The following is a 17,212-nucleotide window of genomic DNA, read 5'->3' on the forward strand; positions in this document are numbered from 1 at the left end:
TTCCTCCATTTTGAATATACAATGCGTACAGTAATTAACTGAACTCTACGTAGATCCTTTCTTTGGCAAAAATCCAATTATCCGAATTTTTGATTATCCGAATGGGGTCCGGTCCCAACTGATTCAGATAATCGGTGTTCTACTGCATATTACATATATATTGCCACTATGCTTCCCAGCTCGGTGAACTAAGATTTTTTATTCTTAAATGTTGGTAAATTGTGCATTTTTTGCTTTAAAATAGATTTAGTTACGTTGTTTCTATATTCCAATTAAGGTTTCTATACGTTTAGTTAATCGGCATGCAATAGTTGTAGAATTATCAACAATTTGAAAGTTAAAGTGACGTTAGGCCTAAGGCCACCATTTGTTTACATTTGAAACTCTTAGTAGAACAGTGAATTAAGTGAACTGGTGCACCAACTTCAGTGTCTTTTTGCTCAGTGGGACCAAAAGTTAACTTTCAATTGCGTGCACCGAAAATTTTGTTTCGTGCGAGCTGGCCGAATTGCTTGCTTTACAGTATTTACAGGTGCTGAAAGTTATTGCTTGCTGAACATCTCGGTCAAAATAAGCTGCTTAACTGTCTTCATCCGTTTTCGGGCAGCCAAGTCGCGTATCCGCTTGAGAATTGCATGTGGTCACACTCGGGCTGACGCTCCATCCACTTCAGCTCAGTTTCAAAGCCGGCAAACGCTTCATTAGCTGATGGTCACGTGTCTGACATTAAGGTCATCGTCTTCCTTGACACTTTCTTCTCTCACATTTTCAATAGTTTATCATCATTTAGGATTTGAAACCCCAGGGTCTAACACACCGTCCATTCTGCTGTATCGTCAGCACTAACTTCTGAACATCCAGGAATTTTCAAAAGAATGTTTCATAATTCCTCAAGTGACACGTCATCCTCATCTTCTCCTGTCTCTTTCTTTTTATTGAGCTTCCTTTTCCTTTTCCTCAGTTGATTCTGAAAGTGATCCGGATAATCAGCAATTTGGATAGTTGGAGTTCTGATAATTGGAGTTTTACTGCATTTCAATATAGTTGAAGTTAAAAGAAATATAGTTGCAGTTCAAAAATTTTCCAAGTAGGCGATTTCTTATAGCGAAGCAATTGTCTAATATTCAAAGTTTTATGTTATATGCGCTTTAAATTGTGCCAAAATAAAATAGACATCCTTTATGACTCTGTAAGAAATATTCCCAATATGTCCTAATCGTAACCGCTTCGTTTGCAATTAAGGAGGAATTAGTGTCTTTTCTTTAACTTCATTCGGAAAAACATAAACTTTCAATTCTAATATAGATTCGCTGTGAATTCTCGATTTCCCGTCTTGGTTAATTACCTTTGTTTTATTCTACAAAAGCGTTCTCAGCTGAAGACTTAAAAATCTTGAGCGAACTTGGCTACTGACTCTTAAAACTATTCATTGCTGGGAGTAACGTAAAATAAAAATGTTCTGGAATTTTTCCAACGAACAAGTAAGAGCTTTAGGCTCATTCAAACTTCCCTGCTGCTCAAGAATTTGCAAATTCAAATGAAAGTAACGTGTATGAGTGTGGATGGAGGAAAGCATGATTCGTGAAAGGTATAGGATTTCGTCAGACCAACGCGTTCTTAATGAGGGGATTTAAATGCAGCTAGTGGGAAAGCACAAACATGGAAAAGATGGACTTCTCATATCTATTTCAAAAATTGTTAAACTGCACAGTTGAATAAGCTGAGTTTGAATTTAATGGTAGCATAGCTTTGGGAAAAGTTTACATATATTTCGAAAGAATGTCGACGTTGCTTTTCCAAAAGGAAAAACTTTCAAATGTGCATGAATTTTGTCATTATTTCAGTTAAATTTTGTTTTAATGCTAAAAATATGTGTATATTATACGAGTATATTAGTTCGTTTTTGGATTATGTCCTAGGAAATATAATTATATATATATATATATGAATTTTAAATGTTAAGTTTATATAGTAAAAGCCGTAAGTTAATCGGCATGCAATAGTTGTAGAATTATCAACAATTTAAAAGTTAAAGTGACGTTAGGCCTAAGGCCACCATTTGTTTACATTTGAAACTCTTAGTAGAACAGTGAATTAAGTGAACTGGTGCACCAACTTCAGTGTCTTTTTGCTCAGTGGGACCAAAAGTTAACTTTCAATTGCGTGCACCGAAAATTTTGTTTCGTGCGAGCTGGCCGAATTGCTTGCTTTACAGTATTTACAGGTGCTGAAAGTTATTGCTTGCTGAACATCTCGGTCAAAGTAAGCTGCTTAACTGTCTTCATCCGTTTTCGGGCAGCCAAGTCGCGTATCCGCTTGAGAGTTGCATGTGGTCACACTCGGGCTGACGCTCCATCCACTTCAGCTCAGTTTCAAAGCCGGCAAACGCTTCATTAGCTGATGGTCACGTGTCTGACATTAAGGTTATCGTCTTCCATGACACTTTCTTCTCTCACATTTTCAATAGTTTATCACATATATATTATATCACATTTTCAATAGTTATTTTCAATAGTTTATATATTTGGACTCTACCTATCTCTGTTTCCGAATTGCATCGCAAAATAAAAAAATTTTAACAATTAACATTAGAACCGAAATCGCTAAGTACATAAAAATGTCATACCTAGGACTATGAAAAACATAGGTTAATCTCTTTTATTCAGAGCTTCGAACAGAACTTGTCAAGGGAAAAGTGTTTTGAAGCTATAAACCCAGTAGATTAACTAGGCAAGCTAAAAGAAGTTTCGTGTGTATTTCCTAGGACATAATGATCCTAATATCCTAAATTCCTAATAGAAAGTCCTCCAAAAAGACATCCCTCCCCTTAGGAAGATATCCCTAATATATTTTGCTATAATTAACTAAGCCAAACCATACATACACCTGTGTGTATATATATATATATATATATATTTGATGTACCAGCTTTTGTCCGGAATAAATAGATTGGTGAAGAATCATAGATGTAGTCGTAGCTTAAATTATCAGACTATAAGTTTAAAAAACAGGATCCATTTATTATTGGTCAGGAGAAATAGCAGTTACAAAAATCATATTTCCGGAGTAAATAAAAAAAATTACTAATAACTTTTGTATGAAGTTTACTGCATCGTTACATTAAAAGAAAAGACCCCGATAGTCCTTTGCGAGTCCTTTTATAGCCTCTGGAAAGGCGGAGCTTCCAAGAAATGACGTCAGCCTCGTCAGCCATTCCAGTTCGCTTTAAATATCTCCAGAACATTCTATAACTGTACGTGTAGAAAAGGCGTGAAAAACAACTTGACTACGGGGCTGTGGATTTAATTCCGCGTACTTTCAAATAAGAGACCGTCGCCATTAAAAATGTAAAGAACATTCAGTTAGAATATTCATTGCATTCTTGCCTATGGAATTTTATTACTACACACATATATATATATATATATATATATATATATATATATATATATATATATATATATATATATATATATATATATATATATATAAGAGCATACGATAGCTGCTTTAAAAATAATTGGCGACCTCAAAATTAACGATTCTAGATTTGGTGTTCTCCCCCTCTAAATTCATCTGTTACCCCAAATTCGAAATCATTCCAAATTACATAACAATACTTGAAAAATGTAACTAAAACTAATATTGACGAATTATAGCTTAAAATACTTTCTGTACCTACGTGGTATAAATACGCCTTTGCGAGGAACTACGTCCTTTTTTTCTTCTTGACTTCTGCTATGCAAACAACTCTGCGCTGCTTATGCTTTCCTGCCTGAAATGACGTAGTATCCCTCTATGTGTGCATATAAGAAGTTATTGTGTTCAAATATGATTGAAAAGTAAATTTGTCTGCCAAAGATATAATTTGAGATTTGTAAAAATAAAGATGGTGATTCTTCAATTCAGTTTTGTTATCTGATTCATAAAAAAGCATCAATAAGCAATTAAAGCCTTCGCCCTCAGCTATGATTGTCTTCTCAGCTATGTCTACAGCGAGAAGTTAAAAGTACCGAATTCCTCATTCGCATTTAAATTACTATGTATACATATATAATTGCAAAACATTTTTTAAACAAAATATAAACATGCCTAGTATTTTCGCTCATTAAGCATCTGAAAAATTACTACTAAAGACATAAAGTAAGAAATTTAGAACTAATTTTTCACAAAAACCAAAAATTGAAATTTATAAATAATAAATTTTAAATAATCCTATAAATACAATAATTTTTTTTAAAAAACGTGTTAAAACCAAAACTTTTCAAACAAGCAATACCCCAATTCAAAAAATAGTAATTTAAAGAAAGACGAACATAATAGAAGAGGAATTCAATCAACTTCAATGCCACTTCGTCAGGAGGAGGAACGTTGAAATCAATTGAAAGCTATCTTCCACAAAACTCCTTGCTTTTCTGTGTCCAGAATTAGCCGATGAACCATTTCAATGTATTTTAATTACAATAGCTCACCCGAAAATTCTGGCTCCTTTCCAAAGCAAGGGAAAAAAGTAAATTCTAATTAGAATCTTGTACCTAGTTAAAGAATGAAATAATAAAATACTTCAGCGAAAAATTCAAATCAAAATTTTACCCTTAAATAAATAGCATATAATCCAAAGCATTCAAAACGTAAGTGAAATTATAAAACTTTAGTGAACTTAAACGCACAAGAAGCAAAAAGACCTATTCCAGACTCATTCAAAATATCTTTTTAAAATTTATGATTAGTGACTGAAAAAGCGGTATGGAGTTCAAATGGTTCAAATGAACGAAACAAGTATTCGGAACTTATTAAACAACTGAGTTTAAGGCTTGAAAATACTTTTCCCTTGACAAGTTCTGTTTGAAGCGTTTAAACAAAGGAGATGCATCTTTTTCGTATTTAAATTACGTCTAAAGGAGCGTTTTTTTAACGTTTTGTGTGTTACCTTTATTTATTAAATATCATGCTCTACGTACTCAAGCCATAAAATTCAGTTTAACAGCAGTATCGCAAAATAGTTTTAAAATGAGCATATCCTTTAGAATTTCCGATACAGAGCCTCGCGCGCTGGAGATAAAAATGTTTTTTTCTTTTCCTTAGAGTGTTGCCATTGCTCGCTTTGAAATCGTCGAGTTTGTTAATCAAAAATTCGTTGAAGTGTTCCAAAATCTGAAATGAAACAAATTTTAAATTCAAATTAGGGCTTCCACATGCCCATATTCTATGGAAGATCACCACGTTGCTCAAATTTTGACGACTCTAGGTACCGTTGTTTTATCACAATATGAGAATCGTACATACTACATTCATGCAGATTCCTTCATTATTTTAATTTCTTTAAATATAATACAGGGCTCTAATATTTGGTGGCAACAGTTTGAAAAGTGAACCGACATTTATAGTGAACTCACGCAAAATGCCAAAACGAAATTAATACAATTGCCCCTTTGGAATTTTTTTAGTCCAAAGGGGCTTTGTCCCTGAAGGACTATTGTTTTCGTTTTGCGATTTTGTTCGGACTCATAAACGTCGGTTCACTTTTCAAACTGTTGCCACAAAATGTTAGAGTCCTGCATTATATTTGAAGAAATTAAATAATGAAAAATCTGCATAAATGATTGTCTATTTCTCGCATTGTGATAAAACAATGGTACATAGAGCCATCGAATTTTGAATGACGAAATCCTACTGCGAATATGGGCATCTGAAATCCCAAATTTGGAATTTGTTTTATTATAGATTTTATATTTTGTAAAATTTTAACGAATTTTTGATTTATAAACTCAATGCTTTAAAAGCGAGAAATGGCAACGTTATATAGAAAAAAAATACTTTTATCTCCAGCTCGCGAGACTGTGTATATCGGAAATTCTAAAGATATGCTTAATTTAACATTATTTTGCGATATTGCTCTTGAACTGAATTTTATGGTTTAAGTGCAAAGAACATGATATTTAATAAATAATGGTAACACTTAAAACGTTAAAAAAACGCCCCTTTGGACGTAATTTAAAATCTGAAACATTTCAGATTTTATTTATCTTTTTATTTATTTTTTTTTAAGGTTAGCCTTTGTATATATTTTTTTAAACTAAATTATTTATATTTAATTTACGTTCCGACTTTTTACTTTTTTTCACTATGAAATTGTAATTTATAAAGAAATACAAGAAGAAAAACTTTAAAATTAAGGAATTTCGAAATTTATCTGAAAAGAACTACAGGGTTCCAACCTTTACTTTTACAGCTATGTGAGAACAGGCTGTAAAAGTAAACGTTGGAACCCTGTACCCTGTTTCTGAACTTTTACAGGAACCTCGTGAACAGCTAAGCGAATAATCGCTTTAGTTCGGGAAACAGAAACGTAAACTCAAGAAGGGTTAATTACTCTTTATTTCTCAAAATGAGAATTTACAGATGGCTCTTGTCTTAGAACGTACAGACAAGCTCCACTTTGCCTTGAACTCAAGAGTACTAAGAAATCAAACTTAATTAATGCTTAACTAAAACGACATAGCCGAAGCTATCAAAATTCTAAAGGAGTTGGCTTCTAAATGTTAACTAAATGGCGAAGCTATCAAAGGCCTGAAATACGGCCAAGCGTAGTAATAGCTTAGGGAGAGTGTAGTCAAAACGCAAACGCGCGCTAGTCAGAATGTCTGGCTCTCTAACGAAGTCAGCGGAACTTCCACTTAAGGACCGTTCTTCCTTCATTTGCATTAACCGCAGTTTTAAAAACGCATTCTGGCAGGAAATTGTAAGCTGAAATTAGAAGGGACAGGAAAGTAGCTTTTAACTAAAAATAACAGTTAAAAACTTAGGATAAACCTTACAAAAGTTAAAAAGTAAAATCCTGCGTTATCGCTGTTAAGACTTTTCATTTAATATAATATAGAATATAAAAATGAAAAATTATCTCCTAAGAAATGGGTACTTACGTATTAACGCCACTGCAATAAAAGTTGCGCTGATGCGCCAATAAAAAGCAATCCTGTTGTTCGCACGCAGTTATTTTTTTTTATACCTTTTTGCCTTGTTGTTTTCTGATTTTCGACGCCATTTTTTATTGCTACGAAAATGCGTCTTTGAGATTTGCAAGCACAGAAGAAGATGCAATTTTATTTTTTCAGGAGCGAAATATTTTACAAAAAAAAAAATCTGAAATGTTTCAGATTTTAAATTACGTCCAAAGGGGCGTTTTTTAACATTTTGTGTGTTACCTTTATTTATTAAATATCATGTTCCTCGCACTTAAACCATAAGATCCAGTGCAACAGCAATATCGCAAAATAGTTTTAAAACGAGCATATCTTTAGAATTTCCGATACAGAGACTCACGCGCTGGAGATAAAAATGTTTTTTCTGCACAACGTTGCCATTGCTCGCTTTGAAATCCTCGAGTTTGTTAATCAAAAATTCGTCAAAGTTTTAAAAAATAGGAAATCGATCATATAACAAATTTCAAATTTCAAATTTGGTCTTCCACATGCTCATATTCGTTGGAGGATTACGTTATTCAAAATTCGATGACTCTATGTACCGTTGTTTTATCACAATACGAGAAGTATACATACATTTATGCAGATTTTTCATTATTTAATTTCTTCAAATATAATGCAGGACTCTAACATTTTGTGGCAACAGTTTGAAAAGTGAACCGACATTTATGAGTCCGACGCAAAATGCCAAAACGAAACTAATAGTCCTTCGGGATTCAAATCTCTTTGGACTAAAAAACACGAAAATGTACCAAATTGTATGATATGAAACTTTTATTTTGGTAAACGTACGTTTTGGAAATGTAATTTAAGACAATGTGATCAGCAAGTGGGACTTTTAAAAGACAACTGATTTGAAGGAAGCAGAATTCCATTTTGTTCAGCTTTGAGATTCGTATACTGCTGGTGCGAGGAGTTGGCGTCGATTAAATTTTGTGAAAAGCAACTTGATTTATCGTATAAAACTGTTATAGATTGGAACAATTGCATGCGGGAATTTTGTGTCTTGGATATGGAGAATAAACCAAACAAGAAAGTAGATGGACCAGATTGCATTGTGGAAATTAATGAAAGTTTGTTTATTAAGCGTAAAAATAATTCTGGTCGAGTATTATCCGAACAGTGGGTGTTTGGTGGTATATGTAGAGGAACAAAAGATTCGTTTGCTGTCACTGTTCCTAATAGAACTGGCTCGACCTTTCTTAATAAAATTATTGAAAATATGGCAGATGGTAACACAAAATTTCTGACAGTTGGAAATGTTACCAAACAAATAGAATAGAAAAAGGATTCCTACATGCTCATAAATACAATTTTATTGATTCTGATACAAGGATTCATACACAAACAGTTGAGAGAATGCAGGGTGGTGCTAAATGCAGGAACAAGAGACATAGAGGGGACAGCGAGACATCATTTATAATCTTATTTAGAAGAGTTCATTTGGCGACAGCATCGGGTCAAAGAAAATAGAAGCTGTTTTGAATCTATGTTAAACTCTATATCGGCCCATTTTCCACCGAAATCCGATTGACAATTTTGATTTTAAATCAAGCGTTTTGATATCTGAATGTGTTTTGATTTTAAATAAATTTCAATTTATAATTTGTCGCAAAAATTTAAGGTGTAGATTGGTGGCACTTAAAAACCGCCAAATCTGCAGCAGCTGCGGTGGCGTTAATACGTAAGTACCGTGAAGTGTTATAGTGGATGTGTATTATTGTGGAAATTAAAAATTGGAGTTTGTAATTAAATAAACTGCAATTGCAATTAAAATGCTAAATTAATAAAAATCAATAAAGAGTAAATTAAAAAAAATTAAAACAAGGAAATCATTGTTGGTTCTACAGGTGACAGGTGACGGAGGACGGGGACGCCTGAAGTTTAACAGAGGTTAACAGGCATATGTCCCGCGTCCTCCCCTGGAGTTTATTTAATAGTTATAAGTGTGGATACATGGCCATACAGGGGCAACTGTTTGACATCTGGCATTTGAAGTACATTTGAATTAACATACAAGCACGGTTTTAAAAAAAAAAAAAAACTTAATAGGTTATAACAAAAGAAGAAAATTAAACACCTAAAAATGGTGTTCAATTTTCTTCTACTCCCTATGCAGTCAGAGATTAGATGGTAGAGCATTAGAGTGCATATGTCAGTGCAAGTAATGCATGTAAGCCATATTACTCTGGTTGACAGAGGTCCTGGCCATATGCTGCAATGGTGGTTATTATTTTGCAGATTTTATTTATGGCCGCTCTGTTTTTGGCTAGGAACTTGTGAAATGCTGAGATATTGGCTGGTATCGGGAAGTGGAACTGTTCCGTGAGTGGGCACTGAAAGATATAATGGTCCGGTGACCCCTCACCCCCGCAAACACAGCGATCCGTGGTTGAGATGGTGCGGCGGTAGAAGTAATCCAGGAAGGGACCATGACCAGTAATGAAGTTGGTAAGGGGAGCAATTGCCATAAGGCGCTCCGTGGTTACTTTTGGCAAGAAGCTATGCGCTCTCCTTCCCGTGTCGCCCTGATCCGCGCAAGACTGTTTGTCGGAAATTCTAATGATATGCTGTTTTTAAATATTTTGTGATTTTGCTATTGAATTGAAGTTTATGTCAGGTAAGTGCGAAGACCGTGGTATCTATTAAATAAAGTTAACACATAAAACGTTATTAATAAAAAGACACCAAAAAACGTTTTGTAATCTGCCTTACTAAGGAAACGGAAAATTCATATGATGACCTGAGAAAATACTGAAAAAAAAATCTGATGTGTACACCGCATGACTTCCCTGTACGGAATATTAAATTATACGCATTTTTATTGAATTTCATTTAATCTTATTCGATTGAATTAAATCTACTTCGCCGACAGCGCATAAACCACAATAGAATAAATGCATTCTTTAAAATTCACTCTAGTATTTGTTTCCCATAGCGACAGTCTGGCGCTCAATTCATTAACAGTATTATATTTCTTTCGTATTATAACTCATAATGCACAAAATTTATATCATTTAAAGAATATAATTATCTAATCGTTGCCACATGTTCTATTCAAATACTATAATACAGCTAGAACGATGTATAAAAGAAATTAAGCAAACAAAACAAAAAAGAAACAGTTTTTCACAGACGATTGAGTATTTCTCATTCAATTAATTCAGTTCTCAATTCGCGAGAAGGCAAAAACACATGAAAACTCAAAATATCTATATTAAAAATTACTTAAATTAAATTAAAGTAAATCTTAAACACTTATTTACTCGAAAAAATTCCAGAAAGGATTAAGCATGATTTAATTAGCAATAATAAATGAAGGCGTTATCTTTGCTGTTGCGAAGCTAAGTTTCTCTAGATTGGCAAAAAATCCACTATGCTGTTTCAATTGTAAACAATCAATGGCAGCCATAAAAAAAAAGGCTTAGCAGCACTTTCAAATTGTTGATAATTCTAAAAATATTGCACATTTTTAAAGCAAAAAAATGTGCAATTTACAAATATATAAGAGTAAAGAAACTGAGAGCACTGAGCCGGGTAACAGAGTGGATATATATATAAATATATTTATATACGTTTGGTGCAGCCGATCGCAACCAAAATACGAGGTGCACATCTACATGTTATAGCAGCCCTATATACAAAATTTCAACGTTCTGAGGCTACTCGTTTTTGAGTTATGCGAGATGCGTACGTACGTACATACGTTCGTACAGACGCCACGAAAAATTCTCTTCAGAATTCATTTTAAAGCAGTTTTATAATTTTTTTGGAGGAAACGAGTCTTTTATTCTGTCCTTGCGTACAGATATCACGCAAAAACATCGTTAAATTGCATTCGATAGCGGTCAAAATCGATATTTTCGTTGAAATATGCTGCCTGAAACCTTTCGCGATTACAATACTTCCTTTTTACTTCGTACATGGAAGTAAAAATAGAAAAATTTATACAAACACTGCATCCGGAATTCTAGACATGTACTACTTTTAAAATTTCTATAATTTTGTAACAACAGACTGGGTAGACTGTGAGCTCATCGACAACGTAACAAACCTTAACAAATCCTTTTGGGCGATCGTTAAAATTTGTGCTTTTTCAGATTTTTTATTGTTTTTACATGGATTTCATTTCAAGTAAATGGCCCACTAAGTTGGAAATTTCATTTTCATTACCTTAAAAACTTTGTGCCTTAAAAAGACCGCGTCACACGTTAGTTAATTTGCAACCTTCTTAAATATTAGAATTTTTGTGGGTTCACAACTTATATATTTGAAGTAAGAAGTGATATTTTTGCGTGAGAGTGCAGCAGGCATATGCTTTTTCTTGTGTCGCGAAGTGTGGGAAATTTACTGGAGCGAAGAGAACTTCCATTGTTTCCCATTTTTCATCGAAGGAATTATCTTTGTCATCTTCACTCATAAATCACGACATAGCAAAGTCCCCATATTTTATGTTGCTTTTTTATGCTAAGAGTTCTTAAAATCATTTTATAACTTTAGTCTTTAGTCTTATGCTTGTAAGTTTACAGCTATATAAAGAAGAAAATTTCCCAACAACTTATTCTTGGAAGAGCACTCAGTTACGGACTAGTAGGTAATTGATTCAAATTTCTTTTCATAACTGATAATTTGGCCTCCGATAATAGTACCGAAGTACTCAATGACCGAAGCAAAAATGCCTCTACCATCTGTGAGTATTAGAAAACCACAAAGTAATGTCTGTCTGGGCATCCGATGAAGTCTCGAAAATTATCTCTTAAATAATGTTGTTGTTCAGATGCATTTGAAAAGTCTTGCAAAAAAGAGATGTAAACGTTTTACTTTATAGGGATTCTGGTTCTTACTTCCTTCTACGAAGCAAAGGAAGTATTGTAATCGCTAAAATTTTCAGGTATCATATTTCAACGAAAATATCCATTTTGACTACTAAGGACAGAATTACTTCCTTGTACGAAGTAAAAAGGAAGCATTGTAATCGCGAAAAGTTTCAGGCAGCATATTTCAACGAAAATATCATTTTTTACTGCAATCGAATGCAATTTAACGATGTTTTTGCGTGATATCTGTACATAAGTATAGAATAAAAGACTCTTTTCCTTCAAAAAAATTATAAAACTGCTTTAAAATGAATTCTGAAGAGAATTTTTCGTGGCGTCTGTACGAACGTATGTACGTACGTGCGTACGTATCTCGCATAACTCAAAAACGAGTAGCCTCAGAACGTTGAAATTTTGTATACAGGACTGCTATAACATGTAGATGTGCACCTCTTATTTTGGTTGCAATCGGCCGCACCAAACGTATATAAAGATATTTATATAAATATCCACTCTGTTACCCGGCTCAGTGATCTCAGTTTCTTTACTCTTATATGTTTGTAAATTGTACATTTTTTGCTTTCAAAATGATTGAATTATGTTGTTCTTATCTTCCTTTTAAGGTTTTTATGCCTTTAGTAAATCTCTATGCAATATTTTTAGAATTATCAACAATTTTAAAGTTGTTTAAGTGCCGCTAAGCCTAATACTTTTCTTGATGGCGGCCATTGTTTGTTTACATTTGAAACAGCAAGATAGTGGATTTGTTGCCAATCTAAAGAAACTTAGCTTCGCAACAACAAAGATAACGCCTTCATTTATTATTGCCAATTAAATCATGGTTAATACTTTCTAGAATTTTTTCGAGGAAATAAGTGTTTCAGATTTACTTCGTAATTTTTAATATAGATATTTTGAATTTTTATATATTTTTGCCTTCTCGCGAAGTGAGAACTGAATTAATTGAATGAGAAATACTCAATCGTCTGTGAAAAACTGTTTCTTTTTTGTTTAATGTTTCTTTTTTCTTTTTGTTTCTTTTATACATCGTTCTAGCTTTATTTATAGTATTTGAATAGAACATGTGGCAACGATTAGATAATTCTATTCTTTAAATGATATAAATTTTGTGCACTCTGAGTTATAATATGAACGAAATATAATACTGTTAAGTTAACCTAGCGCCAGAGTGTCGCTATAGTAAACAAAGTGAATTTTAAAGAATGCATTTATTCTATTGTGATTTATGCGCTGTCGGCGAAGTAGATTTAATTCAATCCAATAAGTTTAAATGAAATACAAAAAAAAAAAAAAAAAAATGCGTATAATTTAATATTCCGTACAAGGAAGTCATGTGGTGTACACATCAGATTTTTTTTCCCAAAAGGGTTGAAAAAAAAGGATTTAAAATGGATTCAGAAGAGATCTTTTCGACGCGTCTGTAAGTATGTGTATATCCTGCATAACTCAAAAACGAGTAGCATCAGAATGTTGAAATTTTGTATGTAGGACTGCTAACATCAAGTTATGCACCTCCCTTTCAGGTTTTTAGTTTGCAATTAGCTGCGCCAAAATTACATAAATATATATATAAATCTCTGCTACTCGGCTCTTTAAGCTTTTTTTTTTTATTATTATTCTTATATGTTGGTAAATAGTTCATTTTTTGCTTTAAATATAATTGAATTATGTTGTTTTTATCTACTGGTTAATGTTTTCATTCCTTTAGTTAATGTGCATGCAGTAGTGGTAAAATTATCAACAATTTAAAAGTTGATTAAGTGCGGCTAAGCCTAATTTTTTTTTATTGTAGCAGCCGTATTTGTTTACATTTGAAACTTATTCGAATAGTGAATTAAGTCAGTTTCTGCACCTTCAGTATCATCCTGCTGAATGGCACAAAAGTTAAACTTACAGTTTTGTGCACCGTAAAAGCTGTCTTCTTGCCTGCTGGCCGAATTGCTTGCGTTTGCATAGAAACGTTAATTTTTAATTATATAAAAAAAAATTTGTTTTAACTCTATTTGTGGTTTTATATTTTTTCAATTTTTAATGAAGATATTTTGAGTTTTTATGTATTTTTGACATGCCGCGAAATGAGAACTGAATTAATTGAACGAGAAATGTATCTAATGAAATTCGAGGAAATAAGTTTAAATTAAATGCAGGAAAAAAATGCGTATAATTTAATATTCCGTACAAGAAAGTTATGTGGTGTACACATCAGTTTTTTTTTATTTTTATTATTATTTTTTTCCCCTCCTCTTATAATGGTTAAACATTGCAGTGACTGTTTATTTAATTCTTACGCGACCTGATTCATCAAGCAATCAGGCTGTTAGTTTGTTAGTTCAAATAAAATTTTAAACTCAAATAGAATTTTAAAATCTCTAAACTGGAAATGAAAACTGAAATCTATCAAGCGTTGTGTATACATATGGCCAATCTTATATTTAAACCGGTTTTCTTTTCTTGTTTTAGCACCTTCGGTATGAGGCTATTTTATTTTCTCCCCAACACAAGATGAAGAAAATCCCAAAGAATGTTGTGCTTAAGGAAAAGAAAACTTTGCCAATTTATTCTCCTAGTAGGAGGAGTTTCCTGGATCTCTTTCAGGAAATTATTTCAGGAGAGGATATTTTATTTCCGGTTTCTTGAGAGGATAACGCCAATGTATGCGTTCTTTACAGCGTAAGAAGGTTTTTTTTTAACTTAACTTCCCCCCACACACAGCATTCCTTCTTTCATCTTTTTTCAGTAACTTTCCTGCATATGGTTTAAAGACACTGATTATTTTAAGACTGAATCTGTTGAGTTTGTTTAAGGAGCAATTTTAATTTTAAGAGAAGCAGGAAATTTTTATATGCCAACAATAAATCTCTTTTCGGCATCCGTAGTTTTAAGCAACATTTGTTTTTAAATAATATCCGAACTGTTACTTCAATTTTTTTCTCTTATATAACTCCCAGCAGTCGTTAACTGTATTGGCTAGAAACTGTATCTTGACATTCTCGGCACTGGGGGATAAAAACACGAGCCTGGTGGTTCCAGAACCCCAGGGAAAGATCATCTGATACGACTGGACCAAGGGTGGGGCTGGCTGTAAGGTCCAAAACTGGTGATATCGGTAGCGGTCACAGTTTGCCGTTGAATCCGAATTCCGTATAACGCCATTTAGGTGTCAGTAGCGCGTGCAATGGCCTCCTCAGTGCGAGCTGAAGTGACCATTTAGGTGTCAGTAGCGCGTGCAATGGCTACTCCGTTTTCCATCGATTTCTGTGTAATTCCTTCAGTGCGAGTATTACTGGCAGGGGCATTTTGACGACCAGTCATATCTTCAGAGCTTAGATATATAGAGCTTAGACTTCAGGGTCTTAGATATATAGAGCCGCGCTCTATGGTGGTCTCGATCACCGGAAGTGGTGAACCCGGTCGACCAGTTCAGCCATGAGTGTGCCATCGTGGTGTGGTGGTCTGCACGCTAGGCCGGTATTCCAGAGGTCCGTGGTTCGATTCCCGGCGAAAGCGTTTCCTAATTTTTGCTCAGCGATACGGAATACAAAAGAAATTCCCGGACCTCTAGATCGCGGGTTCTATCCCTCCTCGTGTCCAGCGCCTGGGAAAAACTTCTTTATCATGTATTGGAAAAATCAGAGCGGCAAAGAATTGAGCAGAAAAGCTACGAACGGGATTTCAAGCAGCTATGCTACTCATTCGCAAAATCAGAAGATTAGAAAAGATTTAGAAACGCCCTCCATGACTAACCAATAGGAAAGCAGGAAACCCTCACGACTATTTTCTGGACTTGATTATCATCTATCTCTTATGCAGTCTACCCTCTTCTCCGGAGGGCGTATACGCAAGGCTCTTACCATCACAACATCTTGTGGGAATTCTTTTTTTAGAAACCTCAGCCAACACTACTTATGTTATGGTAGGAAAGCTAAGTCATTTCGCTATGCGTTACATACAGGATGAGGCTTGGTTCCATATGCTTCGCACCTGAGCCTTCAGCCAGGAGTATGAGAGATCATTTAGAGTCTGTCGCTTGTAAGTGTAGGACAGGAGGCATTTATTCGTAACATAATTGGTAACATATTTGCCTGAAAGACACGCCCCCTACCTAATATGGAGGTCTTAAAGTTTCGGGTCGGGCCTTGTTGTGCGTCTGAGTTCGCAGTTAACAAAAAAAAAAAAAAAAAAAAAAAAAAAAAAAAACTTGCTTGTGTTTCAGAAACGCGTTATGAGGTATGATTCCAAGTTTCTAGATCTGAACCAGGGAATAATATTAACCGCTTTCACAGTGCGGTCAAAAATTATTTCTGAGGTTAAGAAGATTTATGTAACCAGTTAAATATCTTTACTGTAATTTAAAATTTTATGTTTTCCTACCAAAATGCTAATTTTAGTTCGTGCGTATTCGAGTGAGGTAGAAAGAGATAGCATTTTAAGGAAAGCTTTAGATTGTTTAAGCAAAGCGTGTTCAGCCTGCTGAAGACCACGTTAGTAGTTGCAGTTCTACTACAGAAGTATGTCATAGGCATTGCATTGTTCTTGTTACGCCGGTATAGGCTTGAGCCACCTTGCACTTTATTTATTTCTGTGTGGCCTTTGGCTAACTTAATTTAATTTAGTTTAATTTGAATTTATGTCATTTTGAGTTACGTTGTAAATGCTTGATGTTTCGTAAGCACAAAAAGTGCCTTTTGTTTAGTTCTTTTGAGTTCTGGATCAAAGGCTTTTTTATAACCTTCTTAAGTTCTGTTTCGTCTTAGACATAGCGATAGGTCGCTTACACGTCTAATCAAGGATTTGCCATAAGTTACATTTAATTGCAGGCGCAATCCCTACAAAGTAATAGTGAAAAACAGCTTTGTGTTCAAGAACTCTGTCCGGAAAGAAAAGTCATCCCATTGCGTTCTTTGTCTTTCTAGTCGCTTTCACCGTTTCCAATATACTCTCTTTGGAAGCAGTAAGAGATCCCTTGCAAGGAGTTGCTTGCGAAAATACCATTGGCATATTCTCCTTCGGAGGTCAAACAGTGTTATCAGATTATATTTCTTGATTTACTTATATGGGTTTAATTTAATTTTCTAATAGTTATTTTTATTTTGGAATAAGCCTTTCCTTTTTCTCGTTTCCCACCTACGATTCTCTACCAGAATGAGATTTCAGAATTATATTCTATGTAAATGAGGAGAAACCAGTATTTAAGTTGGAGTCTGGGTCACTTCTTTAGAAGAATCTAAGAGAGCGTGTTCTGTCTTCCGGCCACGTTGCTGCTAAAGTCTAATCTTACTATTATTCGGCCGTATTATTATGTGCCGGCTAGTATTCACCGGTGATCTTAAATAAGGACCAACTCTGTTAGTTAATTCTATACAGCTTCGGCTGGTTTTAGTTTAGTTAGCG

At 34.1% G+C, this 17,212-nt stretch overlaps 1 protein-coding gene across 10 annotated transcripts in view; it reads left to right on the forward strand.

Moving 5' to 3' along the window:
• LOC118184546 (polypeptide N-acetylgalactosaminyltransferase 13-like) overlaps positions 1-17,212 on the forward strand; it is a 558,492-nt gene that overhangs the window by 428,572 nt on the left and 112,708 nt on the right. The window contains exon 4 of one of the 10 annotated variants that reach the window (XM_085813204.1): positions 14,282-14,491. The exons of the other annotated variants lie outside the window; for them this stretch is intronic. The gene's annotated coding sequence lies outside the window, so the exon portion shown is untranslated. The remainder of the gene's footprint in view (positions 1-14,281; positions 14,492-17,212) is intronic. 10 annotated transcript variants of the gene reach the window in all.

The sequence above is a fragment of the Stegodyphus dumicola genome, chromosome 1, assembly GCF_044657685.1.
Source record: "Stegodyphus dumicola isolate Sdum_Otavi_A_Nest chromosome 1, ASM4465768v1".
NCBI classification, from domain to species: Eukaryota; Metazoa; Arthropoda; class Arachnida; order Araneae; family Eresidae; genus Stegodyphus; species Stegodyphus dumicola.